The following is a 20,004-nucleotide window of genomic DNA, read 5'->3' on the forward strand; positions in this document are numbered from 1 at the left end:
AGAAAGGACGGTCGCAGTCAGGAAGCCTCAAACTGCTTGACTTGCAAGAGCCGCTTTGTGGCAAGACTTTTCTTTTTATTCCATTAGCAAGTTTATGCTTCAGTCGCGCCCTAGGCGGCCGCGATCCTAAAGCGACTGTAGATGCTGTCATTTGACAAAGCCTTGGGGACATAAGTTCGAGATCCTGACCTGTTCCGCGTTCAAACTGTCCGTCTTCGAAGCTTTACCGGCACTGGGAAAGCCGAGCGCGAGATATGTGCGAGCGAATGCGAACGCGTTGCGTGCTAATCTTCCTTTCTTGGAACTTGTTCGCATACTTCGTCCCGTTCTTACAGCCGTGCATCCCGTAGTGCCCTTTCACACGGCAACTACACACCCTTTTTAGCAAGCGATACATATCACCTGGCAAAGGACGGAAGCCTGGGCGCCTCGAAGTACAGATAGACATGTTCGTAGTGCCGCAGGACTGAGAATTTTACTCCACAAAAGCCTTAACGGTCTGACTTTGATCGCGCCGTGGTTAGCTTAAGCCGACGCTGCGCGCTCTTATCCTGTGCTAATTTCACGCGGCAGCTACGCGCCCTTCGAAGCAAGCTACTCGTGTTAGCTCTCGCTGGACAATAATTGCGGTGTCCTGAGTTAGACATTTTCGAACTGCTGAGGGGCCTGGAAGATCTCGAACTGCGAATGCCTCCGTGGCCAGACTTTGATAATGTCGTAGCTGACTTTACTCTCAGTAGCGCGCACTTGATTTGTGCCCTTTTCACGCGGCAGCTGCGCAACCTCCGTATGAAGCGATACATGTTACCTGACAAGCGAAAACAATTAACCCGGGTGTTCCGAGGTTGGTTGGTTTGGTTGGTTTGTGGGGTTTAGCGTCCCAAAGCAACTCAGGCTATGAGAGACGCCGTAGTGGAGGACTCCGGAAATTTCGACCACCTGGGGTTCTGTAACGTGCACTGATATCGCACAGCACACGGGCGCCTTGCTGTTCGCCTCCATCGAAAAGCTGCCGCCGAGGCCGGGATTCGATCCCGCGTCCTTCGGAACAGTAGTCGAGCGCCGTAACCACTGCGCCACCCCGGCGGGGTGGTGTTCGGAGGTACAGGTGGACATGTTTGAATTGAACCTTGAACCTTTGCCCCATGGAAATCCTCTCACACCGGTCGTAGCGTTACAGGAGAACACGCAGCTCAACACCATCGATGAACTGGTGCAGCAGCGCCGTGATGCTCGCAGACTTAAGGCCACTTTGTCACATTCCACGCAAGCACTGAGGGCGTATGCAACGTCACACATTATTCCTCAGTCACCTGCGCCAGTTCTCTCTCCCTGGAAATTTGTACAGTTAGGAAACAACAAGCCAACTGATATCCGCAGACCAACGTCTGCCAACTCGGCATCGTTGCTTCGCCAGAAATTTGAAGAGCAAGATACTCACCTGCGTCAAGATTCCATAGTAGTGTACGTGGATGGAAGCTTGCAAGGCTGTGAAGCCAAAACGGCAATCTACTGTCCACGGAGACCCAGCCTGAATCAGACTACTACGTTTCAGCTTTCGGAACCACTTACATCTTTCTGCGCTGAGCTCGTGGCAGTTCAGGGGGCACTCTGCTCTGTGGCTTCCATAACCATGCTTCCTACAGCCCACGTTGTCATTCGCACTGACGCACTTCAAGCAGTACGTCTGCTCCGACGTGTCAGCCGCTGCCCCAAAATTTGCCATGACATCCACCAGCTTGCGGCGCGCATCCCACAGTCAATACGCATTGAGTGGGTCCCACGGGATCTGCAGCCTTCCCAAACTCAAGCTGATTTAGCAACCCGCCTCGTGAACCAAGACGCATCAATACCACGGCTCCTCGAAGTGGACGACGCTACCCTCCTTTTTCAAGAAAGGAGCACCTCCGGCGCCGCACACGTGCACTTATCCCTCCGTGTGCGATATCCCTTCCCCGCGGTATCACCCGTGCAGAGGAGGTTGCGCTTAGGAGGATCCGGGTCGGTGTTGCCCTTACACCAGCTGTCACTAAGACGTGGTCATACTTCCAGCACTTATATCCCCGCCCAGCGGCCCAGGGTGCCCGATCTATAAAAACGAAGATGTTGAGGCCGACATCCACCACTTGCTGTGGGACTGCCCAGCACTCAAACCAACACGAATCCGGCACCTGAGCATAGCTGGCCTTTCAGCAACCAATCCTGCCTCATATGTCACTTGGACGCAGGGACCTCATCATCGCTCACTTCTGGACTTCATAAAATCAGCCAACCTTTTTCCATTCATTTAATCATTTATTCATCCTTCATCTCATACCCTCCTGACGCCCTGAGGCAATAAATATCGATTTAAAAAAAATCCTCTAGGTCTAGAAACTGACCGTACCGTGGGTCGCTTTATTTTCCGCTGCGCGCGTTTAGACTGTGCTATTTACATGCCGCAGCTCTGCGCTCTTCTCAGCAAGTGAAACATGTTACCTGACAAGGGACAAGCACCTGACAAATGTCGGGAGGTACAGATAGCCATGCACGAAGTGCTAAGGGGCCTGAAACTTTTGGAACTGTGAAAGCCTCTACGGCCTGACACTGATAGCGTCATAGGTGGCTTCCGTCTACGCTGCGCGTGTTTAGCCTGTGCCAATATCACGCGGCAGGCACACACCCTCCGTAGCAAGCGATACGTGTTACCGTGTTACCTGACCTCGAGGTACAAGTAGACACGTTCGAAGTGCTGAGGGGTCTTTTGAGACAGCCTTTACTGCTGGAATTTGACCTCGTCGAAGGCGGTTTCCGTCGCGGTTGCGCCCGCCTTACTTCTGCTCCTCTCACGTGACGTCTGTAGAACCTAGAGCATAGAGGTGTCGATTTCGGGCGCTTAACCTGCCCGTGTGGCTTTCTGTAGGTGATGCTGTCTTTTGGAAATTCCACTGCTGGTTTATCTGGCGCATCACAAGTTTTCGCAGAGCTTTAACGCGTTATAACGCGTGAAAGCTCTACACAGGATGCTATCCGAAGAAAGCATTGTTGTGCACAGGGCCCCTCATATACCTTCTCCCCAGCGCGCGTAAGGTGTTGCGTCTACCCTATGCCCGCTTGAAACTTCTAATCTAAACCCGAAAAAATGTTGAACGTAGATACATGCGTCGTGTTAACGTTACTTTAACTGGAGCTGCCGCGGAGACTTTATTCTGCAAGCGCCAATCTTTCCGGAGGAAGTCCCGGCGGTCCGACATAGTTTTACCGTAAGCCCTATGTTCTGCCATGCATTAGCTTTCATTAGCATATCTTCCAGATATATCGTTTTCTTGTTCGACCACAGGACATGGTTGGCACCCTACATCTGTATAATAATAATAATAGTTGGTGCACAGGAAGGGATAGGCGCAGTATCTGTCACACTTGTTTCTGTGGACACCTGAACCGCGCCGTAGGGAAGGGAGAAAGGTGGGAGTGAAAGTGGAAAGAGAGAAAGAGGAGCCGTAGTGGAGGGCTGCGGAGTAATACGTCTGTATCCCAATATCCGCAAACACTGTCCATCAATTGAGATGAACCATTGGAGCAAATAAACATCAAGGTGAATTGATCGCAGATGTCCGTCCGAGTACCGGCAGAGAGGCAGGCTTAAGCGCTGTGTAAACAGTATACCTATTACGAAACTAATACAGATATGCATTAGTCGCTGCTTTCAATTAAATTAGGCAGCGCCCGAAAGCTGCATTCCGCACGTACTTTCTTCCTCTTCTCAAAAAACCAATATCACAGTAAGCTTCATTGCTATATGAAGCCTATTACATTTGGCTCGCTGCCCCTCGGTAGCGTTGGCCTGGCGGCTCCGTGGCTCGGCGGACGGCATCAACGGTCCCTGAAAAGACGAGGCGTCTTCTAACTAAACAACCTTTACTACAATATTATGAAGAAACGGGCAGAGAAGCTGACCCGGAGAGAACACAGACACTCTCACACAGCTGGTGTCTAGCGTCGTCTCTACGGCGCCTCAATGTAGTCTCTCTCGCAGCGGAGTCTGCCGCTAGTTTTTACAGGCTTGCCAGTTCAGATGGAAAGGGAAGGCCCTGCAAGTTCAGACCAGACGAGATGACTCAATCGCACAAGGCGCGACCGCATCTCCTCCACCTCCTGCAGACGGGCGAGGGCGACGCACTCTCCCTCGAGCGCCGGGCTTGGCCAGCGTTTGCACACACACACGAACGCACACTCATTTGGCGCGTGGCACGAACACGCCGAGACTTACCCGCGGGAGGAAGCGTTGGGTGGCCGACTGGACGGCGCCGAAATGGCCGAACCGCTCGCTGTTCTGCCTGATGCTACGCGGTGGCCACGTCAGCTGTCAGTCTTGTCGGTGGCGAAACGTAACAGACCGCCCCACCGGGGAAAGGAGGTCCCGAAGGGCAGGGGACTGCATCCGCTGTCCGGAGGGATTGGGATGTTGCTGCTAGCCGGGGTCGTCCGACTCTGCTTCTCTTGAGCCAGTCAGCCTGAAGAAGTCCTTGGCAAGTCCTGGTTTCCAAGGCACTCTGCAACTTGTCTTTGAGAGAGTTTTCTTACAACCCACAACGTCACAACTACGCTAAAAACTGAACCGTTCAGCCAGCAAGCACGGCACAAACTTCTCTAAGTCATGCCAGACTATTTCCCTCTTATGCCCCCACCTATATGAAAGGGTAGCTCAGCAGCAGTTGGAACGCGTCCACAAATTTGAAAATCGCGCTTCCAAAAACACCACTCTCAAACAAAGATAATACAATGCAATATGTTCAAAGTCCTATGTCAGGGAGAAAAACACCACCAAGTGAAAACAGGCTTCTCACGTAGGGGCTCCGATTTAAGCCATCGGAGTTACCGTTGAGATCACCCTTTTCACTAAAGCTTCGGCTGTCCGTTTCACGGAACAACCTTACCCTCCTGTTTCAGTGCAAAGAAACATACGAGCATGAGTCACTCGCTTTTCTAAACAATTTATCCCCCTCCTTACGCTTTGCGCACCAGTCACGCATTTTCTCGGCACGGGCGCATTTGTGCCTTTCGGATAGTCGCTTTCTCTTTCGCGATAGCTTCAACTTGCTCCATTCTTTCTCGCGCCTGCCTTTCCGTGTTTTTTTGTCGGCAGCACTTGAATACTCTCTTTCTACTTCCTTTTGATGCTATCTCTGACAAGCTAGCGGTAACCGGAGCTAGTAGGGCACCGGTGTGGTCAAAGTGGTCAAAGTGCGGCGCCGCGTCTGCACCGCGGTCAGCAGCGCATGACTCACATTCAGTCAAATCCGAACAACGGCTGACTTCAGTCGCGTTAGTCCCACTTCTAGGCATTTGCTCTGGCGGCTCGCCACTTAGTGCGTGACCTCGCTCAGAGCTAACCGGCGCACGATCAAGCTCCTTCGATAGCTGGGGCGCTTCGGATTGTGTGAGGGCCATGTGTGCCGCATCCGGGTTCGCGCTGAGGTTTCTGCTCTCGTGAATACAACCTAGCGTGGTATCGGGGCACAGACGATGCTGACTCTGCTCTGGTCGCTCACTGTCGCCTTCGCAAGTCTCGCTCTCTACAGCGTATGCGCACTCCTCGTCGGTCTGCCCTGGCTGATCACAACTCGCGGGCTGCGCAGAGTCCCTTGTTTTTCTGCGTGCCCTGCTCCACCACACAGCTGATTTCGGAAACCGAAATTTTCTCATTTTGTAGCTCATTTCCATCTCCGCCACACTCTACACAAGCTTCTGCTTCTGACTCGAGAGGCGGTTCAGTTATTGCCAGTTCCCTACTCTCATTTGATGGAACTGTATTTCCTACAGCTACTTGGGTCGGCGTGCAGTTCACCTCGCTTAACGGCGTCACTTCGCACTTCTCGCCGTTGGAGCCGGCGCTAACCTTCTCAGCTAGTGGCTCCACCAAGGTAACACGATACTCTTCTGTTCGAGGCTCAGTCGGCTGACTAAAGCGGTCACGTTGCTCAGCCGTTTCCCCAAGCTGTAGTTCACTCTCTGGTACCTTTGACTTTTCAGGCTCACTTGTGTCTACAGTGTAGTACGCAGAGATGGGCATTTGACCTCAAAAAGTGCAACCTCACCTCAACCTCAATAAAAATTTCTTGACCTCACTCAACCTCAACCTCATGCTTTGAGGTTGAGGTTTGACCAGGTGACCTCACCTCAATTTTTCTGATGCTACCACCGACCTCACTCAACCTCACCTCAAACTCAAAGTGTGAGTTTGAGGTCGATTGCGCGACCTCAAAAAAAAAAATTAGAAAAGATTTTTTCCTTGAGAACACTAACTATAAAACGTCAAGGCACAGGTTCTGTGCAAGTGACACGCCAGAATGATGGCAGAAATTTTAAATAACATTGAATATGATGAGGCTTACTCGTAAAGTAAAAAAAAAACTGAAATGAACATTTGCCGGCGAGGCTACTGATTTATAGCAGGCTGACTTAATAACGGCAGCATAATTGGTCAGTTTCAACTCTTTAAATTTTATTTTTATAATTTGTTTTGATATGGTGACTTTTGACCCAATTCCCGCTGTAATGCTTCTGCGTCCTTGGCGCTGCTGGATGCGAACACCCGAAGGTCTACAGTGAAACGCCGCACATATTTGTGACCGTCAAACAGTGTTTCCTCTATGACAAGCAAGTAATAATTTCTTGGTGAAGACATTTTTCAGCGATTTGAAATCGAATCGTATGACAAAATCACAAGCAATCTAATGTTTCTTCAGTGTTACGTCTCTGTTACAAAAAAAAAAAAAATAGATCGACCACTTACGTATATATGGAAGTTGTAGTACCATAACATTCTTTTATAATAATAATAATAACTTTATTTCACCACCACAAAGTACATGGTGGCAGGATGCCTACAGTAAAAGCTGCCTCTTGGGCAGCTTGACAAGGCCACAGGCACCCAGCCGTTTACTTTGGCAGCAAAAGTAGTACACAATATTTAGAAAAACCACAATACATGTATTACAGAAAACTACATAAGCACATGACAAGTATTCGTCACAAAAACAAAAATAAAACCACATACATAATTATTCACATGCAAAATAAAATCACCATGTAGAATTTTTACTTTCATAATGGAGTGTCGTTCAGTAGGAAATATTCAAGCAGTTTTTTGTATGAGGTATGTTCAAGTGGGATATTAGTGAAATGAAGGGAATTCAGGAGACATGGCAGCGTATTTTCCAGTGTTTGACAGTCGTATGTTGTTCTGTATGTATTAATATGCCACTTATCGATGTATCTCGTTTCGTAGACTTTGTAGTTGAGTTCAGAGTTAGCCAGTTTATGAAAAAAAAAGACGTGTTATTAGTAATCTCGCGTTTTAAAGCGTATTGACATTCTTTTATCAAATTGACTTCTCACGTTGGACTGATCACAAGACGCGGACGGAACAAAATGTTGCCATATGAAAAGACGTTGCGCACGTAGTCTGAACGCGGCATTTATGAAAAGGTAAAGCGTGCTTGACTTTTGACTTTGCGCTACTTTCGATAATCCTGACGAGTGGGTTGTGCTGTATAGAACAAACGCCGTGACAAATTATTGGAAAGATTACCCTCCCTTCTACTTATAATAACTAACGGTGAATATGCAGCCCCAAAACAGTCATTTTTTTATTGATGTAAATTAAAGAGAGATAATTCGCACATTACCTTGAGATGCTGAGAGAAGCTCAACTCCTGGTTTCCTTGTCCACACAGCTTCATGTCGCAGTGAATGCATTCCAAGTTTACAGTGCTTTTCGTTTATTTTGCGTAGCTATTGTAACGGAAATGGCCTTCGATGTCTTCGTCAATTCGACAACTGCGCGCGTACACATCATTATCGGCATATTTAGATTTTTTCGCTATATCTGCCATAACCACATCTGCCATAACTTAAAATCATGTCATGCACCCTCGATGCTGAACGCAACAATGCGATAGACCTCGAAGAAGAAGGGCAGACCTGAGCTGGAAAGGGCGGAAACTTCCGTCATAAATTACAGCAAGTCGCCGACCACGGCCATGGCTGCGTGTCTTCGCTTGAAAAAGACAGCCACGGTAAATGGCGAAGAACACAGCATGTCGTTTAGATGCTGCCTTTTTTTTTTTTTTTTTTGTCGATTTCGGGCGGCTCACCGACGCCGTTTGGGGGCGACTTCCAAGCAGACGTTCCAGGAACGATTGGTGTCGATGAGAACGTGGGGCTAAGACACCAGCTTCTAGTCGCGACGAGAGAACCACGCCCACTGGGAGAAGGAAGCGCGAACACTTAACCCATGTAACGGGAGTTGTTTCGTTTTTCTTCGACTGCATAACATCAGTCAAGAGAGGAAAGTCAGCGGGTGGTGAGCAGGGTGGCGACGAGTCTACAGGGAGGAAGAGCAGAGTTTGAACACTGACTGGCGTGTCCCCCCTGCGAAACGATGAGATGGCTGCATGGTCGACAAGAGACAGAAGTCCGCGCAGCCGCCGCGGTGTTCCGAGAAGCGAGAAGGGCCTGTCTTTATATTTCTTTAGACCAACAGGAATACGCCAGTCGGAGGTAGCGCTCAACCAAAAGCCAAATAAGTAAAACAAAAAAAAAAAAGACTGTCGCGAGAGGAAGAATCGTTTTTTTTTTCTTTTTTTTTTCTTAAGGGAAAGAGGGCGGGGGGGGAGGGGGGGTTACAATCGGCCGTACCGCAGAAAAGCGGCTGGTTGTGAGTAAACGGGTGCACAAACGCGAGAGGGGGCACTGGTAAGTGACCACACAAAACGAAAATAGGAAAGGAGGAAAAATAGGGGTGTACAAGTGTACTGGAAAACTAAAGAGAAGAGGAGACGCAGATCTTCACTCGCGCATTCACACGCTCGAGCACTGCGCACGCATCTCGCTCTCTCGCCCACACTGCCACTGTCCTTGTAACTCTCAACCCCGTTGACAGAAACGCACTTAAAAATACCTAAAGCTCACAAACTCACAGAAGGAACCCCAAAACAGAGGCTGAGGCGCGCGTATATGCAGTGGCTTACTTTCCAAGAAATGCCGAGGGGTTCCCGGGTCCGCGCTTCGTCCGCTAGTTGAGATCGGACACCGGCTGCGGAGCCGAAAGAACACAAGCCAACTTACGAACAAAAGGCGCGCCCGCCACTTTGGCTTCAAGCTGTAAAACGGAGGGGAGGCCCTCGATAAAGAAACATTCAAAAAGGCGCTAGCTCACATAGGGTATGAGAAAAGAATGACTGCAGGCAGTCGTCAGTCACCTGTTTGTTTCAAGTTTCAAGTTTATATCATACATACATAAGAAAAAAATAATACAGTAAGAGTTGCACAGAAGGAGGTCCCGTAGTACAAGACTGTCGGGGGGACGTGCCAGAACAAAGCAAGTGAGGTAGAAATGTAAAGCAAAAATGGGAAGCAGTGTAACAAGTAATTAGTATAAAAGTACAACCTACAAAACAACGTTTAGAATATACACCAATAAAAATAAAGATAAATATACAGATGATCAACTTCAGTGCAAGAACAAACAAAATAGCACATTCAATTGTGAACTATAACGGTTCTTCAATGATTTTTCGAGAAGGGCACATAAAATTCAGCTTTTTATGTGAGGGTTACTTAAATGTCTAGTGACATAAATAATAATAATAATAATAAAAATAATAATAATAATAATAATAATAATAATAATAATAATAATAATAATAATAATAATAATAATAATAATAATAATAATAATAATAATAATAATAATAATAATAATAATAATAATAATGAAAGAGTGGATTGCACAGATACAACCAGTCCTATTGCTGTCTTTCGCGTTAACTCGTACAATATACAATAGCAAAAGCAGATTTTATTTACTAATTCGTGGGGCGACTTATCGTCAAGCCATTCATCTTTCGTTTCTTCTGCAATCTTGTTCTTTCCATATGCCTCTGTGAAACCTCCTCTCTCAGGCCGTCCTCCCCAAGCAATTCCTTGGTTGCTAGATCTTGCGCTTCCCTCTTCTTTACTATTCTAAATTTTATTTTCTTTTTTTTTCCCAGAAGTCGGCACACCCACGTAGGTCTGGAAAGCCTTCGAGTTTGCGCAGACTTTCTTCACTTCCCAAACTCGCTCAGAGTGGTGGCGGGATCTTGTTTCACTTTCTTTCAAGTTTGCAAGCGTCGTCCGACCCCACTTGTTTGCCGCGCTGTACTTTACACCCCCCCCCCCTTTTTTTTTCGTGTCGAACACAAACGCACAGACGCAAACCGTTCGTTACGTGCGCGTTGGTAGAGCCAAAAGAGTGTACACGACAGGTATTATGAAAGGTGTTTTGCTGGCTATTATATCTCTGTGGGAAACAATAATTTCGACCTCACAAACCGACCTCACTAAGTTACGACCTCACTCAACCTCAAACTCACGCATGAGGTTGAGGTTTCATTTGCTGACCTCACTCAAAAATATTTCAGGTGTGGCCGACCTCACCTCAACCTCACCTCACTGCGTGAGGTTGAGGTCATTTTGAGGTTGAGGTTGACCTCATGAGGTCGAAACCTCATGAGGTTGCCCACCTCTGGTAGTACGTGGTCTTAATCTCGGCGTGCTGTGCCTCCGACCCTTTCTCATTGCTTGACCACCTCTCCGGTACTACCGCCTTTGCAGTGATCTCCCGAGCTCTAGATCTGGTATAAGGCTAGTACGCTACCCTATCCAAACACAAGCCCCTTTTCACGCAAGAAGTGATCGGACTTGTTTGAAAATAGGTGCGGGTACTGAGGAGGAAGCACAGATGACACCGCCGCTTCTGTCTCAAGTGCCCCGAAAGGTCCCTCAATAAGCACTTTGGCTATTGGCAAACGCACGCTGCGAGCTTCCACGGCCTGTTTGATCCACGCGCACTCACCCGTGAACATCTCTGGTTCTACGTAAGAGGGGTGAACCACATCCATGGTAGCCGCAGAATCGCGAAGCACTCGACACTGTTTCCCGTTCACGAGGAGGTCTCGAGTGTACGGTTCGAGAAGCTTCATGTTCTCGTCACTTCGGCATAATGACAAAAACACGATCTTTGGTTTTGTCTCTGGACACTGTGCCGAAAAATGACCAGGCTTCTGGCACGTATAACAGACGCGCGATTGCCTCGCCTCGAACCTCTTTTTCCGTTCGGCTTCGGTTACCACCGTCGCTTTATCGTCGGCCGGACTGCTTTGACTCGCATCCGCACCACGTTTATTCTCCTTAGCTTTAAAGGACTTGAACTTCGGCCTCTCAAACTTAGAGCCGAATTCCACCTGTTGACCGTCCTTAGCTCCACGAGCCCGACGCGTCACAAACTCTTCAGCTAGCTCGGCGGCTCTATCCACCGTGCTAACGTCTGGCCTATCCATGACCCAATACCGCACGTTCTCGGGTAACCGACTGTAAAACTGTTCCAGCCCGAAACACTGCAGAACCTTATCGTGGTCACCATACGCTTTTTCTTCTTTGAGCCACTCATACATGTTTGACATGAGCTTGTAGGCAAACTCTGTATACGACTCGCTTTTGCTTTTCCCATACTCCCAAAACGTCCGACGGAATGCTTCTGCTGACAGCCTGTACTTTTTTAGCAGACTCGATTTCACTTTGTCATAATCCTCTGCTTCCTCTTTTGTCAAGCGAGCGATTACGTCTGCTGCCTCACCGGGTAACAAAGTGAGCAAGCGCTGCGGCCACGTTTCCCGAGAAAGCCCTTGCTTCTCGCACATTCGCTCGAAGTTAATCAGGAGCAAACTAATGTCCTCTCCAAGCTTAAACGGCCGCATCAGGTCACTCATTTTCAACGATTCCCGTTCTCCTGCCGTGAGTCCAACTTGCACTACCAGCGCGTCCCGCGTCTACTTCGAGACGTTTCATTTCCACAGCGAGTTGACGGTCTCGCTCGTCTTTCTTTTGCCGTTCCTTACGGTCACATTCCTCTTTCTCTAGCCTTTCCTGACGTTCACGTTCCTCTTTATCTAGCCTTTCCTTACGTTCGCGTTCACGTTCCACTTTAGCCTTTCCTTATGTTCACGTTCACGTTCCTCTTTCTCTAGCCTTTCCTTACATTCACGTTCCTCTCTAGCCTTTCCTTACGTTCACGTTCCTCAATGATCTCAAGGCATTCCGAAAGCTCGTCATCTTCAGCTTTCAACGTAAGAATAGCCTTTAACACTTCAGGTTTTCAGCGTTTGTCTGACAAATTCAGACCCAACTCCTTCGCAAGCTCCAGCAATTTCGGTTTGCGCAACGGCTTCAAATCCAAATCCATGGATGTTCCGGGTGTTGCCTTCTCTACTGCCCACTATTGCCTGCTGCAATTAACCCAGATAACAATGACAACACAATTACTAGCTCTGTTTTCTACTTAACAAAAGCCTGGCAAAACTCAGTAGAAGAAAGTCCCGCACTCATCAAACCTCGCAGCCAAGAATCCAACGCAGTCGTTCGGCTGCAGGCAACCAGTCATCACACAGGGCTCGTGCACTGCTCCCGGCTTTCCGCTGAGCTGCTTGTTGCACGGGTAACGCCTGGGACATCTCCGCTCTTCCCACCAGATGTTGCACCACGGTCAGGCCTGGCTCATTCCGACCACGGTCACGGCTTGGTCGTCCTCGTCCCTCCGCTGTTCACCAGTTGTTGGACGACGGTATCGCCTGGCTCGTCTGACTCGTCCCACCGACCACGGTTAAGGCTTGGTCGTCCCACCGCTGCCTACCAGATATTACATTTGGCTCGCGGCCCCTCGGTACCGTTGGGCTGGCGGCTCCGTGGCTCGGCGGACGGCATCAACGGTCCCAGCAAAGACGAAACAACCTTTTACTACATCATGAAGGAACGGGCAAAGAAGCTGACCCGGAGAGTATACAGACACTCTCCCACAGCTGGTCTCTAGCGTCGTCTCGTCGTCTCTACGGCGCCTCAAAGTAGTCTCTCTCGCAGCGGAGTCTGCCGCTGCTTTTTATAGGCTTGCCAGTTCAGAGGTAAAGGGAGAGCCCTGCAAGTTCAGACCAGACGAGATGACTCAATCGCAGGTGGCGCGACCGCATCTCCTCCACCTCCTGCAGACGGGCGAGGGCGACGCACTCTCCCTCGAGCGGCGGGCTTGGCCAGCGTTTGCACACACACGCACGCACACACATTTGGCGCGTGGCATGAACACGCCTAGACTTACCCGCGGGAGGAAGCGTTGGGCGGCCGACTGGACGGCGCCGAAATGGCCGAAACGCTCGCTGTTCTGCCTGATGCTACGCGGTGGCCGCGTCAGCTGTCCCACTTGTCGGTTGCGAAACGTAACGAGCCCCATAAGTAGGAACTGCAACTGCATGCTTGAAATAGAATGCAAAATGCGTTACTAAGTTCACATCAGCACAAGAATTGACTCTTAGGAAAGCGACAATGTATAAAGAGGCTGAAAAGACCTCTCCTTCTTTCTGTTGTACCTCGAGGCGACGAAACAGAACTTCTGCATCTTCTTTTTGACTACACTTCGAGAAAAAAATCTAATTATTTAGCTGTAAAATTAGCCGATGGCGTACTGAACACATTAAAGACGAATGGCTATGCTGACACTAACAACAGCTGTATTTAGGAAAGCGACAATGTATAAAGAGGCTGAAAAGACCTCTCCTTCTTTCTGTTGTAACTCGAGGCGACGAAACAGAACTTCTGCATCTTCTTTTTGACTACACTTCGAGAAAAAAATCTAATTATTTAGCTGTAAAATTAGCCGATGGCGTACTGACCTATATGATGAGTCCTCTTTTATCGGCATTCGTTGCAGTGCTACATATAATTATAATTGGTATACAGGAAAGGAAAGGTGCAGTATCTGTCACAATATGAGTTTGGACAGTACACCATCGCTCCTGTCGCACGGCTTTTCTTGGGATTGCAGATATCAGGAAGGGACGCTAGACAAGATGAGTCTTCTTTTATCGGCGTTCGTAGCAGCGCTACATATAATTATCATTGGTTTACAGGAAAGGAAAGGTGCAGTATCTGTCACAATTTCTCCGTCAAGTGTAATACCCCTGCCAAACGGGCAGTTTCAATCCTCATTGAACTCTATCTGCATTCAACTTAATGCAGATCGAGGTTGTCACGGGGCAACTTTCAAGTGCAATCGAGCTCGAGCCTGCTTGATTTCAAGCTTTTTTCTTAAACGGTCTTGAGATTTCAAGCACACTCGAACGCGGTCGTCGACACCCTCGTAGCGCACATGAGGAAAATTTCTCAATGCTCTGTTGTGACCGGGGTTCCGGCCGAGGTATGCGAAGACTCCAGAAGCTGAAAATGGAGGTGTACCTAGCCGACGCCGGCGAGCGACCGCCGCTAAAGGCAGCGAAGCGGCGCCGACGGCGGCGGAGTGACGCTTTGTTTCCGGCTGCGGCGACCAACCCTACCCGCCTTCCCTCCTTCGGGATAGAGACGAGTTGCATTTCGGGCCTTAACCCCCTGGCGCCACAGCGGCGACAACAGGGAATCTATCCTTGTGCTGAATGGGCAAGAGGCGCGTCGCCGAGCAGCATTGACCCCGCTCGCCGAATTCTCAAAGCAAGCGGGTGACCTCCTTGGAATTACGCGGGGGAAATGACCGCTGCGAGCGGGCGACTTCGCGACATGTTTTGCCCAGGTGCAGGATCGCCACCACCAGCACAAGATCGTCATCGACATCGGAGAAGGTTGCCCTCGCCGCCGGAAGATGTGCAAGGAGGTTCGAGGGCCCCCCTCGGCAGTGGGCGGCACCTCGAGTGATCTCTTGTGCTCACTGATTGGACTGCACAAATGGAACTTTGTTTCCCCAGCTAGGGAAGTGGGGGCAACCGACCGTATTTAAGCGATGAAAATTGTGTCCACAGAGAGCTCCGTTTTCTTCCTCCTACCTGTAAATATTCCATCATGTAAAAAGTGTATAAAACGTTTTTCTTCGCCTCTCCTCCTGGCTGTTCCTGGTCCTTCGTCTCTGCTCCGCATGGTCCAACTGTGGTGAAGCTTGAGCCCCCGACCCCCGATTCCATCAGCTCATTGAAAACGCCCGTGTAGCAAGGGATGCTTCAATCCTTGGCAACCTCAATGCAGATCGAGTTCAATGAGTATAGAAAGTGACCGTTTGACAGATGTATAAGTTTAGACGGTACACCATCGGTCCTGTTGCGTGCGTGCGCAATTTTAAATTTGCAGCTGAAAAATTAACCACGAGGACAAAAGGATGAATTTTTGCTCTGACCTTAGGAGGGGATGGAATAAGTATTCACAGGCGGTTTCCTTCAAAAACGTTCTTTTTGGTCTCGACACTTCTGGACTGACCGCATCCGCTTAATTAACTTGCCTAAAATAAACTGCGATCTCTTATGCGCTGAGCCTTCTAGTCAGCATTTGGACGTACTCCTTGACATTGCCTTTTCCTACAACCTGAAGCAGATGGTGGACACCCAGCAGGAATCACGCCGCACACAAGTTCGTGCCTAGATCTCGTGTTTAATTGTTTCAGACATGGTTAGCCGGCTCGGTTTCACCGTTGAAGTTCTACCTGGGATATCCTACCACAGCATATACTCTTTAACAACAAGCTAAGACGACCCGAAACACGAGGGACAAATACGACATTCCGGGACTCTAATCACACTGACGACACTAGTATTTTAGACCTCCTTGAAATGAACTGCGACATGCTTGATAAATTGTCTGCGGACGGAACGTCGACCGCCGACGATCTATGGCTGCTTTTTAAGTACACGGTTCATGAGTGTATAGAAAAGTATGTCCTTCTTGAAGTCAGAAAAATGAGCAGCTCTAACCGTTGGATTACACAAGAAGTAATTCAACTAAAACGTCTAGTCAAACGATTGTCAAGTGCTCGCCCGCAGAGAAGTTTCCACTTGCAGATCCTTCGAGATGAGTTGCGAAAAAGACTCGGTTATCCAAATACCAGTTTTTCATTAATAAAATGTTCAAGTTGCTTTCTACCGGCCCTCCAAAAAGTTGTGGAGGCACCTAAAATATAACATCCTGAAAACAAAATTTGTCTGAACAACTCTGATGTTACGAACACGTGTGCTATAGTGTCATATATTAACGACCACTTTTCCAGCGTATTTTTGCGCAGAAGGGATACGGTTGTCGAATTCAGAGCTAAAATCTTGATATACCTGACCTTACCAAAAGCGAGGAGGCAATCTTTTCAGCCTTACTTCACCTCGACACAAAGAAGTCATCCGGAGCGGATGGCGTTCCAAACTGCTTCCTTTACAGATACGCTGAATGATGCGCGATATATTTGTTCATTACCTTCCGAGCACGTCTGCATAAATGTGAAGTTCTTAATGATTGGAAAACTGCGAATGTGATACCAATTCACAAATCTAGTGATAAGTACTCGGTGTACTACCTACCTGTGTAATGCCAGCAAGGTCATTGAGCCCTTCATTTATAAATTCGTGAGCTCATTTTGGGAGAGGAAGAACTTTTTCGCGAGCGGTCAGCATTGATTTGGGCAGTGATGCATCTGTTTCATATTACGAACGAATCGTTTGTGTCGGCTGACAAAGGTGGCCAAATAGATGTAATTTCCCTCGATTTCCAAAAGGCCTTTGACCGCGTCTCCCACCCGAATTCAATGACGAAACGTAGGATCATCCAAAAATAATAATCAACTTGTAATGTTGCCCGACTCTCATCTTTCTAATCGTCATCAATACGTCCAAATAGCAAAATCAAAGTCCCAAAAAGCTTCAGTACTTTCCGGGGTACCTCACGACTCGCGTCCTAGGGGCCCTTCTTTGTTTTTTTTTTTTTTGTTTATCTGAACGACCTAGCAATCCGCTTTTCGATAGAGGCGAAAAGCAAGGCACCCATGTACTGTGCAATGGCACTGCATGTTCAAGAACCCCAGGTGGTTGAAATTTCCGGAGTTCCCCACTACGGAGTCTATCATAGCCTGAGTCGCATTGGGACGTTAAAATTCACAAACCAAACCAAATCTAGCCATCGATGCTCCACTTCGCAGCCGATTGTTATATATATATATATATATATATATATATATATATATATATATATATATATATATATATTTTTTTTTTTTTTTGTAGATGACTGCATTGTCTACCACAACATTGAGGCAATCGAATATCAATCCGCTCTATACAACTACCTAATGGATATTACTCTCTGGCGCCACGTGTGGGAGATGTCGTTTAACATCTCGAAATGCGTCCAAATGACAATAACACGTAAAAGAAGTCGCTTCCCTGCGCGTACAATGTCAATAATGACCAAATCTTTCGAGTTGACCAGTTCAAATACTTGGACGTAATTATTGACTCCAAATTAAGCTTGAACCAGCATAATAAAAACATCGTCTCTGCAGCATGAAAACGACTTTGTTTTCTCAGGAATCGCTTAAAACACGGCGACAGGAGGACAAAATTAGTTGCGTACACATCCCTCGTACGCCCGTTACGTGATTGATTTGGTTTCGTTTGTGGGGTTTAACATCCCAAAGTATACTCAGGCTATGAGAGACGCTAGAGACGTTAGAGACCTCCTGGGGTTCTCTAACGTGCGCTGACATCGCACAGCACGCGGGTACCTTGCTTTTCGCCGCCATCGAAAAGCGGCCGTCGAGGCCGGGATTCGATGCCGCATAATTGGAAACAGTAGTCGAGCGCCGTTAACACTGCGCCACCCCGGAGGAGGCCCGTTACTTGAGTACGCAGATGTAGTTTGGGATCCACACACTAAAACAAACTCACCGCGTAGAACGTATTAAAAAAAAAGAGCTTCGTTTTATTGGCAATGCCTATGGCAGGCAGGTCTCCGTATTAGAGCTTTATAAAGGTCCGTTATTTTTCACACTCAAATCACGGCGAAAGTTGCACCGCCTCAATATGTTATTCAGCCTTGTCAACAAAGAGATAAAACTAGATTTTAAGACATACCTTCAATTTAACACTGCCCGACCTACTCGGACGAAACACAGCAAGGTTATTTTGGTACCCCAATCTCGAACAAACGCACACAAGGCTTCCCTTTTCCCGAGGACTGTTCTTGAGTGGAACGGGCTGCCCAACGAGGTGGTGAACCTGTCAACGTCCGAATCCTTTTTAACAGCCGTTGTTCCTTTCTTGTGACTGCTGCGCATCCTTTTGAACTTTCTTGAAAGTGCCAGTTTGCTTATAACTGTTGAATTGAAGTTTTGTTGGTTGTTGATTGCGTGTCGGTTGTTCATGGCATAATTTTGTTGGACTTTTGTATTTCGTTCTTTTGTTGTCGTCATAGTGCAACAGTGGTTTGTAAGAAACCGCATTTTTTTTTTTGCCTAGTAACCACTCCTGCCTTAGTAGCCGAAAGGTTGCTGACAGTATTGAATAAATAAGTAAAGCAAATAAATTCAAAGCATAGAAAAGGCTTGTCACAAATATCCGTGGAACATGTACCATGCCGTAAAGGAAGGGAGGAAGTGGGAATGAAAGAAGAGAGAGATAAAGGTTGTGTAATGGAGGGCTGCAATCCACCGCACTATAATGGCTTTCGGCTCATCGCTATAGTGGTCCAAAGTGCCCACTAGAATTTTTTGCGAGAGAAAAAGGAAAAATAGCTGTTCAGATTGCAGTAATTTGGTTATGAAGTGTGTCGTGTTCAGGGGGCGAGCTTCACCGCAGCGGGCTTAGGAGGCGACGATGCATCGATGCGGAAGACAGCCAGGGAGGAGAGGCAAAAAGTAAAGTTTATATACACTTTCTACATACTGAAGAGGGTACAAGTCATGGGAGGAAAACGGAGCTATCTGTCCAAACAAAATCCGTCAGTTAAATATGGTTTGGTATCCCCAGTTCCCTAGCTGGGGAAACAAAGTTCATCGATGCTATCCAATCAGTGGGGGCAAGGGATCACTCGAGGTGCCGCCCGCTGCCGAGTGTGAACCTCCTTGCACATCTTCCGGTGGCGAGGGCAAATCTTCTGATGTCGATGACGATTTTGTGCGGGCGATGGTGTTTCGGTACCAGGGCAAAAGGGTCCGAGAAGTCGCCTTTTGACGGTGGTCATTCACCCCGCGAAATTCCAAGGGGGCCACCTGCTTGTCTCGAGAATTCAGCGAGCGGGGTCAATGCTGCTCGGCGACGCGTCTCGATCGTGCTCATTAAGCACAAGAATAGGTGCCCTGTTGTCGCCGTCGCTTTGCTGCTTTTGTTCGTGGTCGCTCGCCGGCGTCCACTAAGTACGCCTTCATTGTCAGCTGCTGAAATCTGGCTGGAACTCCGGTCACAACTGTTATAACCCCCCCCCCCCTAAATAAAAAAAAAGAAGAAAAACTTAGCCGGCTTTAACTCTTTTATTCGAATAATGATGTGCCAAAGCACTGTTTGGGATGGTTTTCTTCACAGTTTAGCTTTGAGCAACTGGCACAACGACGTCAGTGCATGTGAAAGTCCCTATGTGGTGGAAATTATTCAATAGCCCCTCCACTCCTCTACTTCACCTCCACCTTCTTACCGTTCCTTTCGGCGCGACTCAGGTGTCCAGCAAAAACTGTGAAAGATACTGCGCCTTTCCTTTTCTATGCACCAATTTCACATTTAGGCCTAGTTTGCAAGGTGCGCGTGTACTGTGCGATGTCAGTACATGTTAAAGAACCCATGGTGGTCGAAATTTTCGGAGACCTTCAGAACTGCGTCTCACATCATAACGTCTGCAGCGAATGAAGGAACGCGATGCAAAACTGACCACGCCGCAAAGACCCGAGGCACAGCGGTTTACGAAGCTCATTTCTTCACGCATTCCTTTCTTCATGCAGCTAAAAGAATGATTGCTAGGAAGCGTATTTGCTGCCAGTGCAAATTGCTTAGAGCGCTCAATCTTGACCCTGCATGTGGACAAAAGAAAAAAGAAACACGTCTATCAGCTTAGTGACTACAGCTAACGCTTTCACCGTGAATGACAACCGATTGAAGAAACAAACGCTGCCTCCGCTTAGATGTCACAATTTCAACTTTTTTTTTTCTT

The sequence above is a fragment of the Amblyomma maculatum genome, unplaced genomic scaffold (genome assembly GCF_055883805.1).
Source record: "Amblyomma maculatum isolate TAMU_Amacu unplaced genomic scaffold, ASM5588380v1 scaffold_13, whole genome shotgun sequence".
NCBI classification, from domain to species: domain Eukaryota; kingdom Metazoa; phylum Arthropoda; class Arachnida; order Ixodida; family Ixodidae; genus Amblyomma; species Amblyomma maculatum.